Below are 22,776 nucleotides of genomic sequence, written 5' to 3' on the forward strand. Positions count from 1 at the left end.
CCTCCTACTTTATCATCTGTTTTTCTTTGTCTCCCTCCCTCTCCATCCCTCCCTTCCTCCCTCTCTATCCCCCCCTCCTTCACCATCCCCCCTCTCTATCCCTCCCTCTCTCCATCCATCCCTCCCTCACCATCCCTCTCTATCCCTCCCTCACTATCTCTCCCTCTCTCCATCCATCCCTCCCTCACCATCCCCCCTCTCTCTCCATCCATCCCTCTCTATCCCTCACTCACCACCCCTCCCTCTCTATCCCTCCCTCTCTATCCCTCCTTCCCTCCCTCCCTCTCTATCACTCCCTCTCCTTCCCTCCCTTCCTCCCAGCATGACCTGAGCTGTCCTCTCTATCCCTCCCTCCCTCCCAGCATGACCTGAGCTGTCCTCTCTATCCCTCCCTCCCTCCCTCCCAGCATGACTTGAGCTGTGTGAATACCTGTCTGAGTGACTGACTCCCTCCCTCCTCCCCCCACTCCGCATGCTCTGTTCCCTCCTCCCACTCTTCTCCTTCGTCTCCCCTGAATAGAGACAGAATGGAGCTCAGCTTTTCTCCAAGGAACCCAGCAGGTGTGTGTACAGTACGTGTGAGTCTTTAAGCGAATGTGTGTCTGTGCCTCTGTGTGTGTGTGTGGGGTGGACAATGGGATGTCTGGTTTCAACAAGGGACTCTCAGCCCATTTCCAGCTCCTGGCTCAGCCAACCAACTGACACAGCAGTGCTAATCTATTAGGGGACGGACGGACGGACGGACGGACACACACACACACACACACACCTCTATTCCTCTCACCTGCCACAGTGTCGTCCTCCCACCGCGTGTGTTCTGTGCCTGGGTGTGTACCTGCGTGGGCCAGGTATCGTCTGTACCTGTAACACAAGCACACAACAGCTTTGAATAGCACACACGACACACACTGACAGAATCGGACGGTAAGAGACGTACAGCATGTTGTGTACATACTGAAGTGTAGCTTCTAGAGAAGTGTATGAAAGTCAGTTTCATGACTTAGATGAGTAAACAAACGGGTTTAGTTCCGTTGCAACACACCCTGTTGCACTACTAACCTCCAGCACATAAGAACATAACTGTAGGCAGGGTGTGTGTGGGTGTGTGTGACTAGGTATGTGAGGCTGGTCCGTCCAGACTAATAATGCTACGGTTCTAAGAGCAGTACTCTGCTTACCACTGATAGTTATTCGGCGGGCACGCACACACACACACACACACACACACACACACACCTAATGAGCGTCCAGGAGACATCCATTATGCCCTCCACTTAGCCAGCAGAGACACAGACATACACACAGGACACACACACACACCGTCACTTATCATGCCTCAGTTGTACAGCAGAAGCCTATACATGAAGCCTGTACTCCCTCAGCATAGCCATGCAAAACTACGGTCATGTAGCCTCCCTTACAGGGCCTTAAGAAAGTATCCACACCCCTCGACTTTAACCACATTTTGTCGTGTTACAGCTTGAACTTAACATGGATTCAATGGAGATTTTGTGTCACTGGCCTACAAATAATACCCCATAATGTCAAAGTATAAATATTTTTTGAGATTTTTTATTTTTATTTTTACAAATGAATAAAAAATAAAAAGCTGAAATGTCTTGAGTCAATAAGTATTCAACCCCTTTGCTAAATAAGTGCAGGAGTCAAAATGTTCTTAACAAGTCACATAATAAGTTGCATGGACTCACTCTGTGTGCAATAATAGTGTTTGACATGATTTTTGAATGACTACCTCATCTCTGTACCCCACACATACCATTTTCAGTAAGACAGATTTCAAACACAGATTCAACTACAAAGACCAGGGAGGTTTCCCAGTGCCTCGTAAAGAAGGGAACCTATTGGTAGATGGGTAAAAAATAAAAATAAAATACATTGACTATCCCTTTAAGCATGGCGAAGTTATTAATTACATGTTGAATGGTGTATCAATACACTCAGTCACTACGAAAATACAGACGTCCTTCCTAACTCAGTTACCGGAGAGGAAGGAAACCGCTCAGGGATTTCACCATGAGGCCAATGGTGACTTTAACACAGTTACAGAGTTTAATGGCTGTGATAGGAGAAAATTGAGGATGGATCAACAACATTGTAGTTACTCCACAATACTAACCTAAATGACAGAGGCAAAAGAAGGAAGTCTATACAGAATATAAAATATTCCAAAACATGCATCCTGTTTGCAACAAGGAACTAAATTAAAACTGCAATAAAAATTGTCAAAGAATTTAACTTGGTCTTGAATACAAAGAGTTATGTTTCGAGCAAATCCAACACAACACATCACTGAGTACCACTCTTCATATTTTCCAGTATGGCAATGGCTCCATCATGTTATGGGTATGCTTGTCATCAGGCAAGGACAAGGGAGTTTTTTCTTGGATAAAAAGAAACGGAATAGAGCTAAGAACAAGCAAAATCCTAGAGGAAAACCTGGTTCAGTCTGCTTTCCAACAGACACTGGGAGACAAATTCACCTTTCAGCAGGACAATAACCTAAAACACAAGGCCAAATATACACTGGAGTTGCTTATCAAGATGACATTGAATGTTCCTGAATAGGTACAGTTTTGACTTAAATCTTCTTGAAAATGTATGTCAAGACTTGGAAATGGCTGTCTAGCAAAGATCAACAACCAATTTGACAGAACTTGAATAATTCTTTCAAGAATAATGTGCAAATATTGTTCAATCCAGGTGTGCAAAGCTCTTAGAGATTTACCCAGAAAGACTCACAGATGTAATCCCTGCCAAAGGTGATTCTAACATGTATTGACTCAGGGGTGTGAATACTTATGTACATTTCACATTTCTATATTTAATTTTCAATACATTTGCAAACATTTCTAAAAACACGTTTTCACGTACGTGCTAGTGTGTGTAGATGAGTGAAAGTAAAAAATCAATTTAATCCATTTAGAATTCAGGCTGTAACAACAGAATGTGGAATCAGTCAAGTGGCATACTTTCTGAAGGCCCTGTACATATGGTAGTTGACCATCTCATCCATACATGCGCTCACAACAAAGAACATCTGCAGAAACACACGGGAACCCCAGCATTTCCTGTTTAGGCTAAGCGCCTGTTTATCTGAGCGTGTTTGTGTGTGTTTATGTGTGTATGCATGGGATTAGGGGTTGGTCATGTCATAATAATGACATCACACTCACAAGAGCCAAACAGCAAAAAGCCAAAACATTTCTGCTAAATCCTAAATATTCCATCATTCAAGATTTCCTTCTAAGCATAATCCCCTGGATTCCAACATTCTGGAATTCTTCCCGAGATCATCTCCCTGCTATAGTTTGGCAGCAGGCAGAGAGAGAGAGAGAGAGATAGAGAGAGGGGTATTAGGGAAAGGGGGGATGAGGAGTATGAAACAGGGAGAGACAGAAAGAGAGAGAGAGAGAGATATACGAGTTAAGAGTGGGAGGAAAGAGGGAAGGGAGGAGAAGTCTTGCTGTGCTTGCAGTTCCCCTGTGGCCATGTTTAGCGTGCGTTGAGGAATGCGCGTGCTCTGTTCCCTCCTCTTTTCTTCCTTCAGGAGGTACGTTGCTACCTACACTCGAGCCAGCTGGGCTAACTCAGATCTGCCTGACAACAGCCCGGGGCCACACACACAAACGCATGCACTTGTGCAGACACACACAAGACACACAAATACACACAACAAAGCTAAATGAAAGGGACCTCGGGACAGAGTCTTGGGGAACGCCCAACGAAACAATGACACAACTCCTTTAAACTACACACCTAACCTCACATAGGAGTTAGCTAGGAATCATCTCGTTTATACAAGGGGCTACCTTGGGACGAAAAAAAATGGAGTCCCCCCTCTTCTTTGGGGAGTTGGTTCATTCCTTTAGCATGTGGAATGTACAACAGGAACAGCTTGCATTTCATGACAGGGTGGAGCGATCCGAGCAGGGAGGGAGTTATCCAGCCCAGGGCGTAAGGAGGGGGTGAACTGGTTCACAGGGTATTTTTAGAAGTGTCATTTATACTCAGTATGTAATGCATGCTGTAGCTGCACTGTGGTACACAATGCTATGGAATAACAATACAGTACACTAAAATACACATGGGGTCGGGGAGAGTTTTAAGTTGTAATGTCACGTGCACAGGTACAGTGATATGCTATATACAGTGTATTGTACACAGATAGAACTACAAACACATTCAGGCGCACATGCAAAACCACACACACACTCAACTACACATGACATTCATACAGGGCCACCATAAAGTATTCATTCCCCTCGACTTATTCCACATTTTGTTGTTACCGCATGAATTCCAAATGGCTTAAATAATTTATTTCACACATCTACACACAATACCCCATAATGACAAAGTGGAAACAAGTTTAGACATTTATGCAGATTTATTGAAAATGAAATACAGAAATATCTCATTTACATAAGTATTCACAACCCCGAGTCAATACGTTGTAGAAGCACCTTTGGAAGCGATTACAGCTGTGAGTCTTTCTGGGTAAATCTTTAAGAGCTTTCCACACCTGGAATGTGCAACATTTGCCCATTATCTTTTTCAAAATTCTCCAAGCTCTGTCAAATTGGTTGTTGATCATTGCTAGACAAACATTTTCAGGTCTTGCCATAGATTTTCAAGTAGATTTAAGTCAAAGCTGTAACTCAGCCATTTAGGAACATTCACTTTATTCCTGGTAAGCAGCAGGTAGCCTAGTGGCTAGAGCATTGGCCCAGTAACCGGAAAGGTTGCTAGATTAAATCCCCGAGCTAACAAGGTCAAAATATGTCGTTCTGAACAAGGCAGTTAACTGACTGTTCCTAGGCCGTCATTGTAAATAAGAATTTGTTCTTAACTAACTTGCCTGGTTAAATAAAACATAAAATAACCAACTCCAGTGTATATTTGTCCTGCTGAGAGGTGAATTTATCTCCCAGTGTCTGGTAGAAAGCAGACTGAACCAGGTTTTCCTCTAGGCGTTTGCCTGTGCTTAGCATCATTCCGTTTATTTTTTATCCTGAAAAACGGCCCAGTCCTTAACGATTACTAGCATACCCATAACATACGTGAAAATATGAAGAGTGATACTCAGTAATGTGTTGTATTGGATTTGACCCAAACATAACACTTTGTATTCTCGCCTGGTTCACCAACTACTTCTCAGAAAGAGTTCAGTGTGACAAATCGGAGGGCCTGTTGTCCCGACCTCTGGCAGTCTCTATGGGGGTGCCACAGGGTTAAATTCTCAGGCCGACTCTTTTCTCTTTATATACTGTATCAATGATGTCGCTCTTGGTGTGGGTGATTCTCTGATCCACCTCTACACAGACGACACCATTCTGTATACATCTGGCCCTTCTTTGGACACTGTGTTAACTAACCTCCAGACGAGCTTCAATGCCATACAACTCCTTCCATGGTCTCCAACTGCACTTAAATGCTAGTAAAACTAAATGCATGCTCTTCAACCAATCGCTGCCCGCACCCGCCGCCCGACTAGCATCACTAGGATGGTTCTGACTTAAACCTCTTAAGTCTACCCCTTCCTTTTTCGAACATTCTGTTAAAAATCGCGCAACTTTTCAGCGTCCTGCTACTCATGCCAGGAATATAGTATATGCATATGATTAGTATGTGTGGATAGAAAACACTCTGAAGTTTCTAAAACTGGTTAAATCACGGCTGTGACTATAACAGATCGTGTGTTTCATTGAAAAATGCAAGAAAAACTGCTCTCTGAAAGCTAAAAATAATTTCCATAAGTCACTTTCATGGGTTGTTAAAAGGGCACAAAATTTAATATCGACCTGCATGCAATTCATACAGATTCCACACGATGTCGCCATTGTCGTCATTTTCAATGGAGTTTTTTGTTGGAAAATCCAACTAACTGGATTCCGTTTCTTCCGGTCTCCACCAGGATGTTTTCAATGTGCACATTGGCAGCCATTGATTTGCAGACGAGGAGCTATTGAATATACATCGCCCTGTAATCATTTTGATAGATTATAAACGTTTACTAATACCTAAAGTTGGATTACAAAAGTATTTCGAAGTGTTTTGTGAAAGTTTATCGTCAACTTTTTTAATTTTAAAAAATGACGCAGCGTTTAAAAACAATGTTTTTTTCTGAATGACACAGCTTCCATAGAAAGCTATTTTGGGTATATATGGACCGATTTAAACGAAAAAAAGACCCAATAGTGATGTTTATGGGGCATATAGGAGTGCCAAGAAAGAAGCTTGTCAAAGGTAATGAATGTTTTATATTTTATTTCTGCGTTTTGTGTAGCGCCGGATAAGCAAAGTCTTTGTTTACGTCGCATTCAGGCATTTTGAGGTGTTGCATGCTATCAGATAATAGCTTCTCATGCTTTCGCCGAAAAGCATTTTAAAAATCTGACTTGTTGGCTAGGTTCACAACGAGTGTAGCTTTAATTCAATACCCTGCATGTGAATTTTGATTAAGGTTTGAGTTTTAACGAGTACATTTAGCATTTAGCGTAGCGCATTTGCATTTCCAGGTGTCTACTTGAGACATCTGCGTCTCAAGTAGGAGCAAGAAGTTTTAAAATATGTGGACAACTATAAATACCTAGGTGTCTGGCTAGACTGTAAACTCTCCTTCCAGACTCAAATTAAGCATCTCCAATCCAAAATTAAATCTAGAATCTGCTTCCTATTTCGCAACAAAGCCTCCTTCACTCATGCCACCAAACATACCCTCGTAAAACTGACTATCCTACCGATCCTTGACTTCGACGATGTCATTTACAAAATAGCCTCCAACACCCTAATCAGTAAACTGGATGTAGTCTATCACAGTGCCAGCCGTTTTGTCACCAAAGCCCCATATACTACCCACCACTGAGACCTGTATGCTCTCGTTGGCTGGTCCTCGCTACATATTTGTCGCCAAACCCACTGGCTCCAGGTCATCTATAAGTCTTTGCTAGGTAAAGCTCCACCTTATCTCAGCTCACGGGTCACCATAGCAACACCCACCCGTAGCCCGCGCTCCAGCAGATATATCTCACTGGTCAGCCCCAAAGCCAATTCCAACCTTTGGCTGCATTTCCTTCCTGTTCTCTACTGCCAATGACTGGAGCGAATTGCAAAAATCACTGAAGTTTGAGACTTATATCTTCCTAACTTTAAGCGTCAGCTGTCAGAGCAGCTTACCGATCGCTACAGCTGTACACAGCCCATCTGTAAATAGCCCATCCAACCAACTACCTACATCATCTTGTTTTTTTCTGCTCTTTTGCACACCAGTATTTCTACTTGCACATCCTCATCTGCACATATATCACCCCAGTGTAAATTGCTAAATTGTAATTACTTCGCCACTATTGGCCAATTTATTGCCTTAACTCCTTACTTCATTTGCACACACTGTATACAGATTTTTCTATTGTGTTACTGACTGTACATTTGTTTATCCCAACTCTGTGTTGTTGTTTTTGTCGCACTGTTTTGCTTTATCTTGGCCAGGTCGCAGTTGTAAATGAAAACTTGTTCTCAACTGGCCTACCTGGTTAAATAAAAAATCGAATAAAAAAAGTATTCAGGACAAAAAAGTGAATTACTTTGCCACATTCTTTGCAGTATTACTTTAGTTCCTTGTTGCATACAGAATGCATGTTTTGGAATATTTTATATTCTGTACAGGCTTCCTTTTCACTTTATCAATTAGGTTAGTATTGTGGAATAACTACAATGTTGTTGATTCATCCTCAGTTTTCTCCTATCACAGCCGTTAAACTGTTTTATAGTCACCATTGGCCTCATAGTGAAATCTCCGAGCGGTTTCCTTCTTCTCCGGCAACTGAATTAGGAAGGACACCTTTATCTTTGCAGTGATTGGGTGTATTGATACACCATCCAAAGTGTAATTAATAACTTCACCATGCGCAACGGGATATTCAATGTCTTATACATGTATTTTTTACCCATCTACCAATAGGTGCCAGCCATTCTTTGAGAAGGACTGTAAAAGCTCCCTGGTCTTTGTGGTTGAATCTGTGTTTGAAATTCACTGCTCGACTGAGGGACTTTAAAGATAATTGTATGTGTGGGGTACAGAGATGAGGTAGACATTCAAATATCATGTTAAACACTATTATTGCACAGTGAGTCCATGCAACTTATTATGTGATTTGTTAAGCAAATTTTTACTCCTGAACTTATTTAGCCTTGTCATAACAAAGGGGTTGACTACTTATTGACACAAGACATTTCAGCTTTTGTATTAATTTAATTTCAAAAGATCTAATTCCACTTTGACCTTATGGTGCATCGTGTGTAGGCCTGTGACAAAAAAATCTAAATTGAATCCTTTTAAAATTCAGGCTGTAACAAATTGTGGAAAAAGTCAATGGGTGTGAATACTTTAAGGCACTGTACCATCACACTAAACACACACATACAGTACCATACACACATACAACACACACACATACAAATCTGTACGTACACACCCCTGATGTGGCCAGGCCTATTGGGTGTGCACTGTGCAGCAGTTGGAGCACACTTGCATGCACACAAAGCCCAACAAACAAACAGCCACCCAACCACAAGTCTCAACACCCTCTGAATCACACCGTTGCCTTGTTTAACCTGGGAATAGAAAGGGAGGGAGAGAGAGAGAAGCTGAGAGGGAGGGAGACAGAGGGAGGAAGAAAGAAACCATATGGAGCATGGAGACCTAGTTTGACGTCTCTCCCCCGCCTCCCCTCTCTAATTCTCCCACACACCTGGGAAGGTTATCCCTCTTGGAATCAGAGAATTCCCACCAGCAACCAGCAGAACTCGCAATTAAAACTAAACTTTAATTAGTTTTCACTTTCTCACCCTTCCTCCCGCTCTCTCTACCTCCGCTCTCTCTCCACCTATCCTCCCTCTACTCACGTCTTCTCTCTCCCTCTCTCTCTCTATTCCACAGGGGTGTTCGGGGTGCTGTAGGACGATGTGAGTGAGACTGTGAACTTCTAACTATTCCCACGTTTAGAAGCTGAACTAATCAATGAGGAAAGTATATGTGAGACAGAGGAATGGGGGCTCACACTCTCACATACAAAGTGTGTGTGTGTGTGTTTGTGTGAGTGAGTGTATGTGTGTGCACATCGAGAACATAACCACTAAACTCAGCAAAAAAAGAAACGTCCCCTTTTCAGGACCCTGTCTTTCAAAGATAATTCGAAAAAATCTAAATAACTTCACAAATCTTCATTGTAAATGGTTTAAACACTGTTTCCCATGCTTGTTCAATGAACCATAAACAATTAATGAACATGCACCTGTGGAACGGTGGTTAAGACACTAACAGCTTACAGACGGTAGGTTATTAAGGTCACAGTTATGAAAAATTAGGACACTAAAGAGGCCTTTCTACTGACTCTGAAAAACTTCACTGCGGGAACGTGCCTTAGGCATGCTGCAAGGAGGCATGAGGACTGCAGATGTGGCCAGGGCAATAAATTGCAATGTCCGTACTGTGATACGCCTAAGACAGCGCTACAGGGAGGCAGGACGGACAGCTGATCGTCCTTTCAGTGGCAGACCATGTATAACAACACCTGCACAGGATCGGTATATCCGAACATCACACCTGCACCAGGTACAGGATGGCAACAACAACTGCCCGAGTTACACCAGGAATGCACAATCCCTCCATCAGTGCTCAGACTGTCTGCAATAGGCTAAGAGAGACTGGACTGAGGGCTTGTAGGCCTGTTCTAAGGCAGGTCCTCACCAGACATCACCAGCAACAGGTGGACCAGACAGGACTGGGAAAAAGTGCTCTTCACTGACGAGTCGCAGTTTTGTCTCACCAGGGGTGATGGTCGGATTGGCGTTTACCTTCGAAGGAATAAGCGTCACACTGAGGCATGTACTCTGGAGCAGGGTTGTCACAGCATCGTCGGACTGAGCTTGTTGTCATTGCAGTCAATCTCAATGCTGTGCGTCCTCCTCCCTCATGTGGTACCCTTCCTGCAGGCTCATCCTGACATGACCCTCCAGGATGACAATGCCATCAGCCATGTTGCTCGTTCTGTGCTTGATTTCCTGCAAGACAGGAATGTCAGTGTTCTGCCATGGCCAGCGAAGAGCCTGGATCTCAATCCCATTGAGCACGTCTGGGACCTGTTGGATCGGAGGGTGAGCGCTTGGGCCATTCCCCCCAGAAATGTCCAGAAACTTGCAGGTGCCTTGCTGGAAGAGTTGGGTAACATATCACAGTAAGAACGGGCAAATCTGGTGCAGTCCATGAGGAGATGCACTGCAGTACTTAATGCAGCTGGTGGCCACACCAGATACTGACTGTTACTTTTGATTTTGACCCACCCTTTGTTCAGGGACGCATTATTCAATTTGTGTTAGTCACATGTCTCTGGAACTTGTTCAGTTTATGTGTCAGTTGTTGAATCTTGTTATGTTCATACAAATATTTACACATGTTAAGTTTGCTGAAAATAAACGCAGTTGACAGTGAGAGGACGTTTCTTTTTTTTGCTGAGTTTATTACTACAAGAATGTCCCACAGTTGACAGTGCATGTCAGAGCAAAAACCAAGCCATGAGGTAGAAAGGATTGTCCATAGAGCTCTGAGACGGGACTGTGTCGAGGCACAGATCTGGGGAAGGGTACCCAAAATTTGCTGCAGCGTTGAAGGTCCCCAAGAACACAGAGTCCTCCATCACTCTTAAGACTCTTCCTAGAGCTGGCAGCCCGACCAAACTGAGCAATCGGGGGAGAAGTGTCTTGATCAGGGAGGTGAACAAGAACACAATGGTCACTCTGACAGAGCTCCAGAGTTCCTCTGTGGAGAAGGGAGAATATATATTTTTTAAATCCTTTATTTAACTACTAATCCTTATTTACAATGATGGCCTACGGGGAACAGAGGGTCAATTGCCTTGCTCAGGGGCAGAACGACAGATTTTTACATTGTCAGTTTGGGGATTCGATCCAGTAACCTTTTGGCTCTAACCAATAGGCTACCTGCCTCCCTAGGAGAACCATCTCTGCAGCAATCCACCAATCAGGCCTATTTGGTAGAGTGGCCTGGATGGAAGCCACTCCTCAGTAAAAGGCACATGACAGCACCTAAAGGACTCTCAGACCATGAGAAACAAGATTCTCTGGATTGAACTCTGTGGCCTGAATGCCAAGCGTCACGTCTGAAGGAAACCTGGCACGATCCCTACGGTGAAGCATGGTGGTGACAGCATCATGCTGTGGGGATGTTTTTCAGCGGCAGGGACTGGGAGACAAGTCAGTATTGAGGGAATGATGAATAGAGCAAAGAAAGATCCTTGATGAAAACCTGCTCCAGAGCTCTCAGGACCTCAGTTTGGGGCGAAGGTTCACCTTCCAACAGGACAACAACCCTAAGCACACAGCTAAGACAACGCAGGAGTGGCTTCGGGACAAGTCTCTGAATGTTCTTGGGTGGCCCATCCAGAGCCCGGACTTGAACCCGATCGAACATCTCTGGACAGACCTGAAAATAGCTGTGCAGCGACGCTCCCCATCCATCCTGACAGAACTTGAGAGGATCTGCAGAGAAGAATGGGAGAAACTATCCAAATACAGATGTGCCAAGCTTGTAGAGTAATACCCAAGACGACTCGAGGCTGTAATCACTGCCAAACGTGCTTCAACAAAGTACTGATTAAAGGGTCTGAATACTTATGTAAATTTTCCTATAGAAAGACCTTATAAACAGTTAATCAATTACATGCAATAAAAAGCCTCCTGCCTGTCAGTAGAAATGACCGTCTAAACCTCTCTGTGGAACATCTGGGCAGGATGGACCTGCTACTGAAGCTGCTCCTGTGTTGAATTATAGAGTGCTGTGGAGTGGGTGTGTGTCATCAGAGTGCTGTGGAGTGGGTGTGTGTCATCAGAGTGCTGTGGAGTGGGTCATCAGAGTGCTGTGGAGTGGGTGTGGGTTACCAGAGTGCTGTGGAGTGGGTGTGTGTCATCAGAGTGCTGTGGAGTGGGTGTGTGTCATCAGAGTGCTGTGGAGTGGGTGTATGTCATCAGAGTGCTGTGGAGTGGGTGTGGGTCATCAGAGTGCTGTGGAGTGGGTATGTGTCACCAGAGTGATGTGGAGTAAGTGTGAGCCATCAGAGTGCTGTGGAGTGGGTGGGTGTCATCAGAGTGCTGGGGAGTGGATGTGGGTCCTCAGAGTGCTGTGGAGTGGGTGTGTGCCATCAGAGTGCTGTGGAGTGGGGGTGGGTCATCAGAGTGCTGTGGAGTGGGTGTGTGTCATCAGAGTGCTGTGGAGTGGGTGTGGGTCATCAGAGTGCTGTGGAGTGGGTGTGGGTCATCAGAGTGCTGTGGAGTGGGTGTGTGTCATCAGAGTGCTGTGGAGTGGGTGTATGTCATCAGAGTGCTGTGGAGTGGGTGTGGGTCATCAGAGTGCTGTGGAGTGGGTGTGTGTCATCAGAGTGCTGTGGAGTGGGTGTGGGTCATCAGAGTGCTGTGGAGTGGGTGTGTGTCATCAGAGTTCTGTGGAGTGGGTGTGGGTCATCAGAGTGCTGTGGAGTGGGTGTGGGTCATCAGAGTGCTGTGGAGTGGGTGTGTGTCATCAGAGTGCTGTGGAGTGGGTGTATGTCATCAGAGTGCTGTGGAGTGGGTGTGGGTCATCAGAGTGCTGTGGAGTGGGTGTGGGTCATCAGAGTGCTGTGGAGTGGGTGTGTGTCATCAGAGTGCTGTGGAGTGGGTGTGTCATCAGAGTGCTGTGGAGTGGGTGTGGGTCATCAGAGTGCTGTGGAGTGGGTGTGTGTCATCAGAGTTCTGTGGAGTGGGTGTGTGTCATCAGAGTGCTGTGGAGTGGGTGTGGGTCATCAGAGTGCTGTGGAGTGGGTGTGTGTCATCAGAGTGCTGTGGAGTGGGTGGGTGTCATCAGAGTGCTGTGGAGTGGATGTGGGTCCTCAGAGTGCTGTGGAGTGGGTGTGTGTCATCAGAGTGCTGTGGAGTGGGTGGGTGTCATCAGAGTGCTGTGGAGTGGGTGTGGGTCATCAGAGTGCTGTGGAGTGGATGTGTGTCATCATAGTGCTGTGGAGTGGGTGGGTGTCATCAGAGTGCTGTGGAGTGGGTGTGGGTCATCAGAGTGCTGTGGAGTGGATGTGTGTCATCAGAGTGCTGTGGAGTGGGTGTGGGTCATCAGAGTGCTGTGGAGTGGGTGTGTGTCATCAGAGTGCTGTGGAGTGGGTGTGTGTCATCAGAGTGCTGTGGAGTGGGTGTGGGTCATCAGAGTGCTGTGGAGTGGGTGTGGGTCATCATAGTGCTGTGGAGTGGGTGTGTGTCATCAGAGTGCTGTGGAGTGGGTGTGTGTCATCAGAGTGCTGTGGAGTGGGTGTGTGTCATCAGAGTGATGTGGAGTGGGTGTGTGTCATTGTCCATGATCATGTGGGGTATTTACTTGCAGCCTTTTTATGAACATGTCCTGCAGTGATTCCAGGCTGCAGCCAATGGTGTCACTGGATTTGTTCAGGATTTTGTCAAGCTTATTTAAGTCGACCTTAGCTAAATTCTAGCACACAATGGCATAGGTCACTCCACTCGCCACGACACTGCTATAGCACATACAAAGTATTTTGTCACATACACTAAAAGATCCAAACTCCCTTAAAAAGTACTGTCTGGATTGGGCTTTTCTTTTGTAGACATCTCCTGTGTGTGTCTCTGCACCACGTGAATGCAGCTATTTACATATTTACTCAGCGTCCCCTCCCCCACTAGGCCTGGCTGCTAGGACACCTTTCTTAGGGCACATGCAGAGGCATGACCGCCTGTCCTGGCCTTTAACCCTCTGGCAGAGCCACCTCTGTGACCCGGGGCTTTCATCTGATGACCACTCCCCCTGACCTCTCACCTCTGGCACCTGACCTGCTGCTACGACCAAGGAAGGCTCTGGGATGCTGACGTGTGTGTGTGTGTGTGTGTGTGTGTGTGTGTGTGTGTGATAGCCCGACACATTGTGTAGGGTTTGCATCTGGATATCTCTGTTAGTGTCGTCAGTGGTTAACTGTGTGTGTGTGTGTGTCAAGGTTAGTCCAATGCTGTCATTCAAAGCCCTCCTGTGTGGTGGAAGGGGTCTGTTGCTCTGTGAAGGGAGAGATGAGATCTAACTGAAAGCTCTGGCTCTTCGCAATGAAAGCGACTCTACACACGGTACAAGAGAGAGCACACAAACACACACACTTGTGCGTATACCAAAACCCAAACCACCATCCCCACAGATGCATAATGAACAGCGCACATGCATGCACACACTCACATTACACAGGACAGAGAGTCAGAGCCCAAACTAAAAAATAGTATAGTGTATACTATGGTAGGAATACTCTAGTATTCACTGTAGTGTTTTTGCTGACTTTACTGTAGTATTCACTTTGTAGTATAAGGTAGTACTTACAAAAAAGAGTAGTATATACTATATTATAAACCGGGTGGTTTGAGCCCTGAATGCTGATTGGCTGAAAGATGTGGTATATCAGACCTTGTACCACGGGTATGACAAAAACACATTTTTTACTGTTCTAATTACGTTGGTGACCGGTTTATAATAGCAAGAAGGCACTTCTGGGATTTGTGGTGTATGGCCACTATAACACGGCTAAGGGCTGTATCCAGGCATTCCACGTTGCGTCGCGCTTAAGAACAGCCCTTAGCTGTGGTATATTGGCCATGTACCACACCTCCTCAGATATTATTGCTTAAGTATTTACTATTTTGTTTTAGCGCACTGTAGTGTACTGTAGTATTTACTATAGTGTTTTGGGGACATTACTGTAGTATTTACTGTAATGTTCTGGGGACATTACTGTAGTATTACCTATAGTTTTCTGGGGATATTACTGTAGGATTTACTATAGGGTTCTGGGTACATTACTGTAGTAATTACTGTAGTGTTTTGGGGACATTACTGCAGTATTTACTGTAGTGTTTTGGGGACATTACTGTAGTATTTACTGTAGTGTTTTGGGGACATTACTGCAGTATTTACTGTAGTGTTTTGGGGACATTACTGCAGTATTTACTGTAGTGTTTTGGGGACATTACTGTAGTAATTACTGTAGTGTTTTGGGGACATTACTGTAGTATCCATTATAGTGTTGTGGGGACATTACTGTAGTATTTACTAGGGATGCATGATATATCGGTGAACATATCGGAATCGGACGATATTTAAAAATGGCAACATCGGTAATGGCCGATGTCTAGTTTAACAGCGATGTGAAAAACCAAAGTCAAAGCTAACGTGCATACCTATATAACGTAGGTAGATGACGTGCATACCTATATAACGTAGGTAGATGACGTGCATACCTATATAACGTAGGTAGATGACGTGCATACCTATATAACGTAGGTAGATGACGTGCATACCTATATAACGTAGGTAGATGACGTGCATACGTATATAACGTAGGTAGATGACGTGCATACCTATATAACGTAGGTAGATGACGTGCATACCTATATAACGTAGGTAGATGACGTGCATACCTATATAACGTAGGTAGATGACGTGCATACCTATATAACGTAGGTAGATGACGTGCATACCTATATAACGTAGGTAGATGACGTGCATACCTATATAACGTAGGTAGATGACGTGCATACCTATATAATGTAGGTACAGGACGTAATGACGCCACGTAAAATGTTAAGCTACACGTGCAACACAGCATTCCTAACCTGGCCCACAGAATGTCTGCTGTGTGGATCGAGGAGTCAACAAGTCGAGCAGTCATTTGAAAGTGTAAGAACATATCAGCGAGACAACTCAAAGGCAAAATCCATTAACGCCAAGATAATGGAATTCATTGCCCTTGACAATCAACCGTTCTCTGTCGTGGGTGATGTTGGCTTTCGCGACTGGTCGAGCACCGGTACACACTAACGTTACCAAGTGAGCTATTGTTCAGATGTTGCCCTACCGGAGTTACACAGTAATAGCGTCACTGCTATTAGCGTCACGACATGCATACTAGGGAACGCTGTTTGGGTCTTTGCGAGTCAAAAAAGATACATGTCAAATAACACTATTTGACACGTTAAATAAGCTTTTCATTTGACACGTCAAATAACACAGTTCTATTATAGAATGTTGTGTGTTCTGAATTTGCACGTGCAAGCCAAGCGCCACCACTACTGTCAGTAGCACTGTCGAAGCTGAACAAAAAATACTGCAAACAAGCAAACACCGGCCACAAACGATGTGTTTACAATACCGCGTTGGTAATAAAGCATTATTTGTTCGACCGCAACTTCTGGAGTAGCTAGCTAGCTTTATCTTTGTACAGAACCTAGATAGCACCAATACAACCAGCCTGAAAACAATGACCAGTAGAAACTGCAGTCATTTTCCCTATTCTTAGCAATGATTTAGGAATACTTGTAAGTATTAGCTAGGTAGCCACTTGTTGTTTTCCTAATGAAATTGAACTGCAGTTCATGAAAATAAATCGCTAGCCAGCTACTTAACCCTGTTGCCCAAAGATAATGTTATAAGCACCTAGCTAGCTTATGTTATAAGCAACTAGCTAGCTGCATCTGGCTAGTGAGGCTCAACCGGACTGGGTTATGTGTTGTGAAGCTAGCCACAATAAGGATTAGGCACAATGTTTGAATTTGTGGTTTGCCTTCAAAATAAAACTACCTCTTTGAAAGTGATGCAGAAGGGTACAATTGGTGGAGTCGTGCCATATTTAGACTAGATAATGTTAAACACCCACAGAACACAACTGTGAAGAGTTTACACAAATATTAGCGTTGAAGCTCTTATCGCGGGACTGTCCCTAAACTGACAAGGTACAAATCTGTCGTTCTGCCCCTGAACAGGCAGTTAACCCACTGTTCCTAGGCCGTCATTGAAAATAAGAATTTGTTCTTAACTGACTTGCCTAGTTAAATAAAGGTTCAAAAAAATAAATAAATGGGTGTTGTATGTGGAGGATGAGGGCTGCAGTAGATATCTCAGATAGGGGATTGAGGCCTAAGAGGGTTTTATAAATAAACATCAACCAGTGGGTTTTGCGACCAGTTTACAGAGGAGTATAGAGTGCAGTGATGTGTCTTATAAGGAGCATTGGTGGCAAATCTGATGGCCGAATGGTAAAGAACATCTAGCTGCTCGAGAGCACCCTTACCTGCTGATCTATAAATTATGTCTCCATAATCTAGCATGTGTAGGATGGTCATCTAAATCAGGGTTAGTTTGGTAGCTGGGGTGAAAGAGGAGTGATTACGATAGATGAAACCAAGTCTAGATTTAACTTTAGCCTGCAGCTTTGATATGTGCTGAGAGAAGGACAGTGTACCATCTAGCCATACTCCCAAGTATTTGTATGAGGTGACTACCTTAAACTCTAAACCCTCAGAGGCAGTAATCACACCTGTGGGGAGAGGGGCATTCTTCTTACCAAACCACATTACCTTCGTTTTGGAGGTGTTCAGAACAAGGTTAATGGTAGAGAAAGCTTGTTGGACACCAAGAAAGCTTTGTTGTAGAGCATTTAACACAAAATCCGGGGAGGGGCCAGTTGAGTATAAGACTGTATGATCTGCATATAAATGGATGAGAGCTGGAGAGCTTCCTACTGCCAGAGCTATGTTGTTGATGTAAATTGAGAAGAGCATGGGGCCTAGGATTGAGCCTTGGGGTACTCCCCAAGGCAGTGGCTGAGACAGCAGATTTTCTGACTTTATACACTGCACTCTTTGAGAGACGTAGTTAGCAAACCAGGCCAAGGCCACTCAGAGATACAAATACTCCTTAGCCGGCCCACAAGAATGGAATGTTCTACCGTATCAAAAGCTTTGGCCAAGTCAATAAAAATAGCAGCACAACATTGCTTAGAATCAAGGGCAATGATGACATCATTGAAGACCTTTAAGGTTGCAGTGACACATCCATGACCTGAGCGGAAACCAGATTGCATACCAGAGAGAATGCTAAAGACATCAAGAAAGCCAGTCAGTTGATTATTGACAAGTGTTTCCAACACTTTTGATAAACAGGGCAAAATAGAAATAGGCCTATAACAGTTAGGATCAGCTTGATTTCCCACTTTAAATAATGGACGAACCGGGCTGCCTTCCAAGCAATGGGGACCTCCCCAGAAAGGAGAGACAGGTTAAAAAGGTTGGGGATAGGCTTGGCGATGATAGGTGCAGCAACCTTAAAGAAGAAAGGCTCTAAACCATCTGACCTAGATGTTTTTTTGAGGTCAAGTTTTAGGAGCTCCTTTAGCACCTCAGACTCAGTGCCTGCCTTCGGGGAGAAACTTTGTAGCGGGGCAGGGGAAAAAGATGGAGAAGCATCGGAGATAGTGGCATTAGAAGGGGTGGGAGATGAGGAAATGTTGGACAGGCAAGGAGGCATGGCTGAGTCAAATAGGAATCCTGACTTAATGAAGTGGTGATTAAACAGCTCAGCCTTGTTCTTCTTGTCAGTTACAAGCACATCATCAACGTTAAGGGACATGGGCAGCTGTGAGTCGGAGGGTTTATTCTCCAGGTCTTTAACCGTTTTCCAGAACTTCTTGGGGTTAGAGCCACAGAGAGAGAACTGCTCCTTAAAGTAACTAACTTTGGCCTTCCGGATAGCCTGAGTGCACTTATTTCTCATTTGCCTGAACGAGAGCCAGTCAGCCTGAGTATGCGTGTGAGGAGCCTTTCGCCAAATGCAATTCTTGAGGTGGAGTAACTCTTCAAGATCACGGTCAAACCAGGGGCTGAACCTGTTTTTAATTATCATTTTCTTTATGGGGGCGTGTTTGTTAACAATACCACTGAAAATATCAAAAAAGAAAGTCCAAGCGTCTTCGACAGAGGGGATCAAGCGGATTCTATACCATTTTACAGAGGCCAGTTCATGAAGGAAGGCTTGCTCATTAAAGTTTTTTAGCAAGCGTCTATGACAAATCAGGACAGGTTGTTTCACTGAGCAGCCATTACGAACACAATCTGTAAAACAGTGATCACTCTGGTCATTACAGAAAACACCAGACTGATACCTATCAGGATTATTTGTGAGGATAACATCAAGAAGAGTAGCCTTTTCTGGGTGTTTGGAGTCATACCTTGTGGGATTGGTAATAATCTGAGAAAGATTTAGGGAGTCCCATTGCTTTAGGACTTGGCCAGGTGGTTTAAGCATGTCCCAGTTCAGGTCACGTAGCAGGACAAATTTAGACTTGGTGTAAGGGGCCAGGAGAGAGCTCAGGGGAGGTAGGGTACAGGCCGGTGCTGATGGAGGATGATAATACTTAAAACTAACAAATCAATTTGTTTGGGGACAGACTTGGTGGAAACAACCGAGCACTGAAGGTGATCCTTGGTAAAGATTGCCACTCCCCCACCTTTGGAAGGTCTGTCTTGCCGAAAAAGGATATAACCAGAAAGGTTATATTCAAAACACATCGTGTGATTTCAACAGATTTTTGTAAAATTAACAAATTATTGTATTTTGTTTTTATATAACAACATTCCAACCTCATTTACCATGATCTTTTAAATTATGGCATAATTCTACTATTTGTATTCATTTGCATCACTGTAAATGACATACTTTTATTTTGAAGGCTAAAGTCTGCTATTGCGGCTAATCCTTATTGTGGCTAGCTTCACATAGATGGGTCCAACCAGCATTTATCAAATAAGAACTGTCTTATAAATTATGGTTATTTTAGATGATGACACCTAGCTATATAGTTAGCTAGCTAACAATAGCTACTGAAACAGATGATGTCGTTTTGCTATGTTTTTCAGGAAGAACATTGTTTGCATCCATTAGCTAGCTAGCTATTTTTGTCCAGCATTGTAGGTGCGCGAGACAACTTTACCAGCATCATAGCATACGTATCGATGAATCGTTGTGACATATGGAATACGAGTGATAGTGCCATCAATGTCTAATAACAACGTAAAAAATTTATGAACACATTAAATTACTATGTGATGTGCAGTCAGGTCCTGATTGGTCAACAAGGTTATTTGACATGAAAAGACCCAAACGGCGTTCCATAGAAATCCTGGTTGAGAATGAAACAAATGAACAAGGAAACAGCACAGCAAGTGAAAGAAATATGTTTTGATTATGTTTTACTGGTAATGGGGACAAACATAAATGCCAACAAAATAACTTTTTGGTCAGTGTGGTGTGTGTGTGTGTGTGTGTGTGTGTGTGTGTGTGTGTGTAACCTTTATTTAACTGGTAGGCAAGTCAGTTAAGAACAAATTCTTATTTACATAGATGGCCTACCCCGGACAACGCTGGGCCAATTGTGCGCCACCATATGGGATTCCCAATCACGGCCGGATGTGATACAGCCTGGATTCGAACCAGGGACTGTAGTGCCTCCTCTTGCACTGAGATGCAGTGCCTTAGACCGCTGCCTCCATGTGTGTGTGTGTTAACTATTTAACTGTACTAGAATGCTTAAAAGGCCGCAAAAATCGCAAACATTCGTTATCGGTATCGTTTTTTGGGGGGGGGGGGGGGGCAAGGAAAATATTGGATATCTGCCAAAAATGTCATATCGGTGCATCACTAGTATTTACTATAGTGTTCTAGGGACATTACTGTAGTATTTACTGTAGTGTTCTGGGGACATTACAGTAGTATTTACTATAGTGTCTTTGTTTTATTATCTTTGACATAGAAGTGGGGGGCTTTCTCATTGAGGAAACCTACTGGAGAAATACTAAAAGAGCAAACTTTCTATAACCTGTAGGTAGGTAGGACTGGGGTCTGAACGGATAGCTCAGAGCTTCTGCTCTTTTCTATAACCTGTAGGTAGGTAGGTAGGACTGGGGTCTGAACGGATAGCTCAGAGCTTCTGCTCTTTTCTATAACCTGTAGGTAGGTAGGTAGGACTGGGGTCTGAACGGATAGCTCAGAGCTTCTGCTCTTTTCCATAACCTGTAGGTAGGTAGGTAGGACTGGGGTCTGAACGGATAGCTCAGAGCTTCTGCTCTTTTCTATAACCTGTAGGTAGGTAGGTAGGACTGGGGTCTGAACGGATAGCTCAGAGCTTCTGCTCTTTTCCATAACCTGTAGGTAGGTAGGTAGGACTGGGGTCTGAACGGATAGCTCAGATCTTCTGCTCTTTTCTATAACCTATAGGTAGGTAGGTAGGACTGGGGTCTGAACGGATAGCTCAGAGCTTCTGCTCTTTTCCATAACCTGTAGGTAGGTAGGTAGGACTGGGGTCTGAACGGATAGCTCAGATCTTCTGCTCTTTTCTATAACCTATAGGTAGGTAGGTAGGACTGGGGTCTGAACGGATAGCTCAGAGCTTCTGCTCTTTTCCATAACCTGTAGGTAGGTAGGTAGGACTGGGGTCTGAACGGATAGCTCAGATCTTCTGCTCTTTTCTATAACCTATAGGTAGGTAGGTAGGACTGGGGTCTGAACGGATAGCTCAGAGCTTCTGCTCTTTTCTATAACCTGTAGGTAGGTAGGTAGGACTGGGGTCTGAACGGATAGCTCAGAGCTTCTGCTCTTTTCTATAACCTGTAGGTAGGTAGGTAGGACTGGGGTCTGAACGGATAGCTCAGAGCTTCTGCTCTTTTCTATAACCTGTAGGTAGGTAGGTAGGACTGGGGTCTGAACGGATAGCTCAGAGCTTCTGCTCTTTTCTATAACCTGTAGGTAGGTAGGTAGGACTGGGGTCTGAACGGATAGCTCAGAGCTTCTGCTCTTTTCTATAACCTGTAGGTAGGTAGGTAGGACTGGGGTCTGAACGGATAGCTCAGATCTTCTGCTCTTTTCTATAACCTATAGGTAGGTAGGTAGGACTGGGGTCTGAACGGATAGCTCAGAGCTTCTGCTCTTTTCTATAACCTGTAGGTAGGTAGGTAGGACTGGGGTCTGAACGGATAGCTCAGATCTTCTGCTCTTTTCTATAACCTATAGGTAGGTAGGTAGGACTGGGGTCTGAACGGATAGCTCAGAGCTTCTGCTCTTTTCCATAACCTGTAGGTAGGTAGGTAGGACTGGGGTCTGAACGGATAGCTCAGATCTTCTGCTCTTTTCTATAACCTATAGGTAGGTAGGTAGGACTGGGGTCTGAACGGATAGCTCAGAGCTTCTGCTCTTTTCTATAACCTGTAGGTAGGTAGGTAGGACTGGGGTCTGAACGGATAGCTCAGAGCTTCTGCTCTTTTCCATAACCTGTAGGTAGGTAGGTAGGACTGGGGTCTGAACGGATAGCTCAGATCTTCTGCTCTTTTCCATAACCTGTAGGTAGGTAGGTAGGACTGGGGTCTGAACGGATAGCTCAGAGCTTCTGCTCTTTTCCATAACCTGTAGGTAGGTAGGTAGGACTGGGGTCTGAACGGATAGCTCAGAGCTTCTGCTCTTTTCCATAACCTGTAGGTAGGTAGGACTGGGGTCTGAACGGATAGCTCAGAGCTTCTGCTCTTTTCTATAACCTGTAGGTAGGTAGGTAGGACTGGGGTCTGAACGGATAGCTCAGAGCTTCTGCTCTTTTCTATAACCTGTAGGTAGGTAGGTAGGACTGGGGTCTGAACGGATAGCTCAGAGCTTCTGCTCTTTTCCATAACCTGTAGGTAGGTAGGTAGGACTGGGGTCTGAACGGATAGCTCAGATCTTCTGCTCTTTTCCATAACCTGTAGGTAGGTAGGTAGGACTGGGGTCTGAACGGATAGCTCAGAGCTTCTGCTCTTTTCCATAACCTGTAGGTAGGTAGGTAGGACTGGGGTCTGAAC

General features: G+C 44.4%; 1 protein-coding gene and 1 non-coding gene across 3 annotated transcripts in view; both read right to left on the reverse strand.

Moving 5' to 3' along the window:
- Positions 1-22,776, reverse strand: part of LOC139378929 (lysine-specific demethylase 6B-like) — a 154,745-nt gene that overhangs the window by 86,801 nt on the left and 45,168 nt on the right. For both annotated transcript variants that reach the window (XM_071121545.1, XM_071121546.1), the window contains exon 4: positions 785-861. The gene's annotated coding sequence lies outside the window, so the exon portion shown is untranslated. The remainder of the gene's footprint in view (positions 1-784; positions 862-22,776) is intronic.
- Positions 20,711-20,765, reverse strand: LOC139379667 (U7 small nuclear RNA). The gene has a single exon (XR_011628409.1). It is a non-coding gene; the product is annotated as a U7 small nuclear RNA (small nuclear RNA).

This window comes from Oncorhynchus clarkii, chromosome 21 (genome assembly GCF_045791955.1).
Source record: "Oncorhynchus clarkii lewisi isolate Uvic-CL-2024 chromosome 21, UVic_Ocla_1.0, whole genome shotgun sequence".
Classification (NCBI taxonomy): domain Eukaryota; kingdom Metazoa; phylum Chordata; class Actinopteri; order Salmoniformes; family Salmonidae; genus Oncorhynchus; species Oncorhynchus clarkii.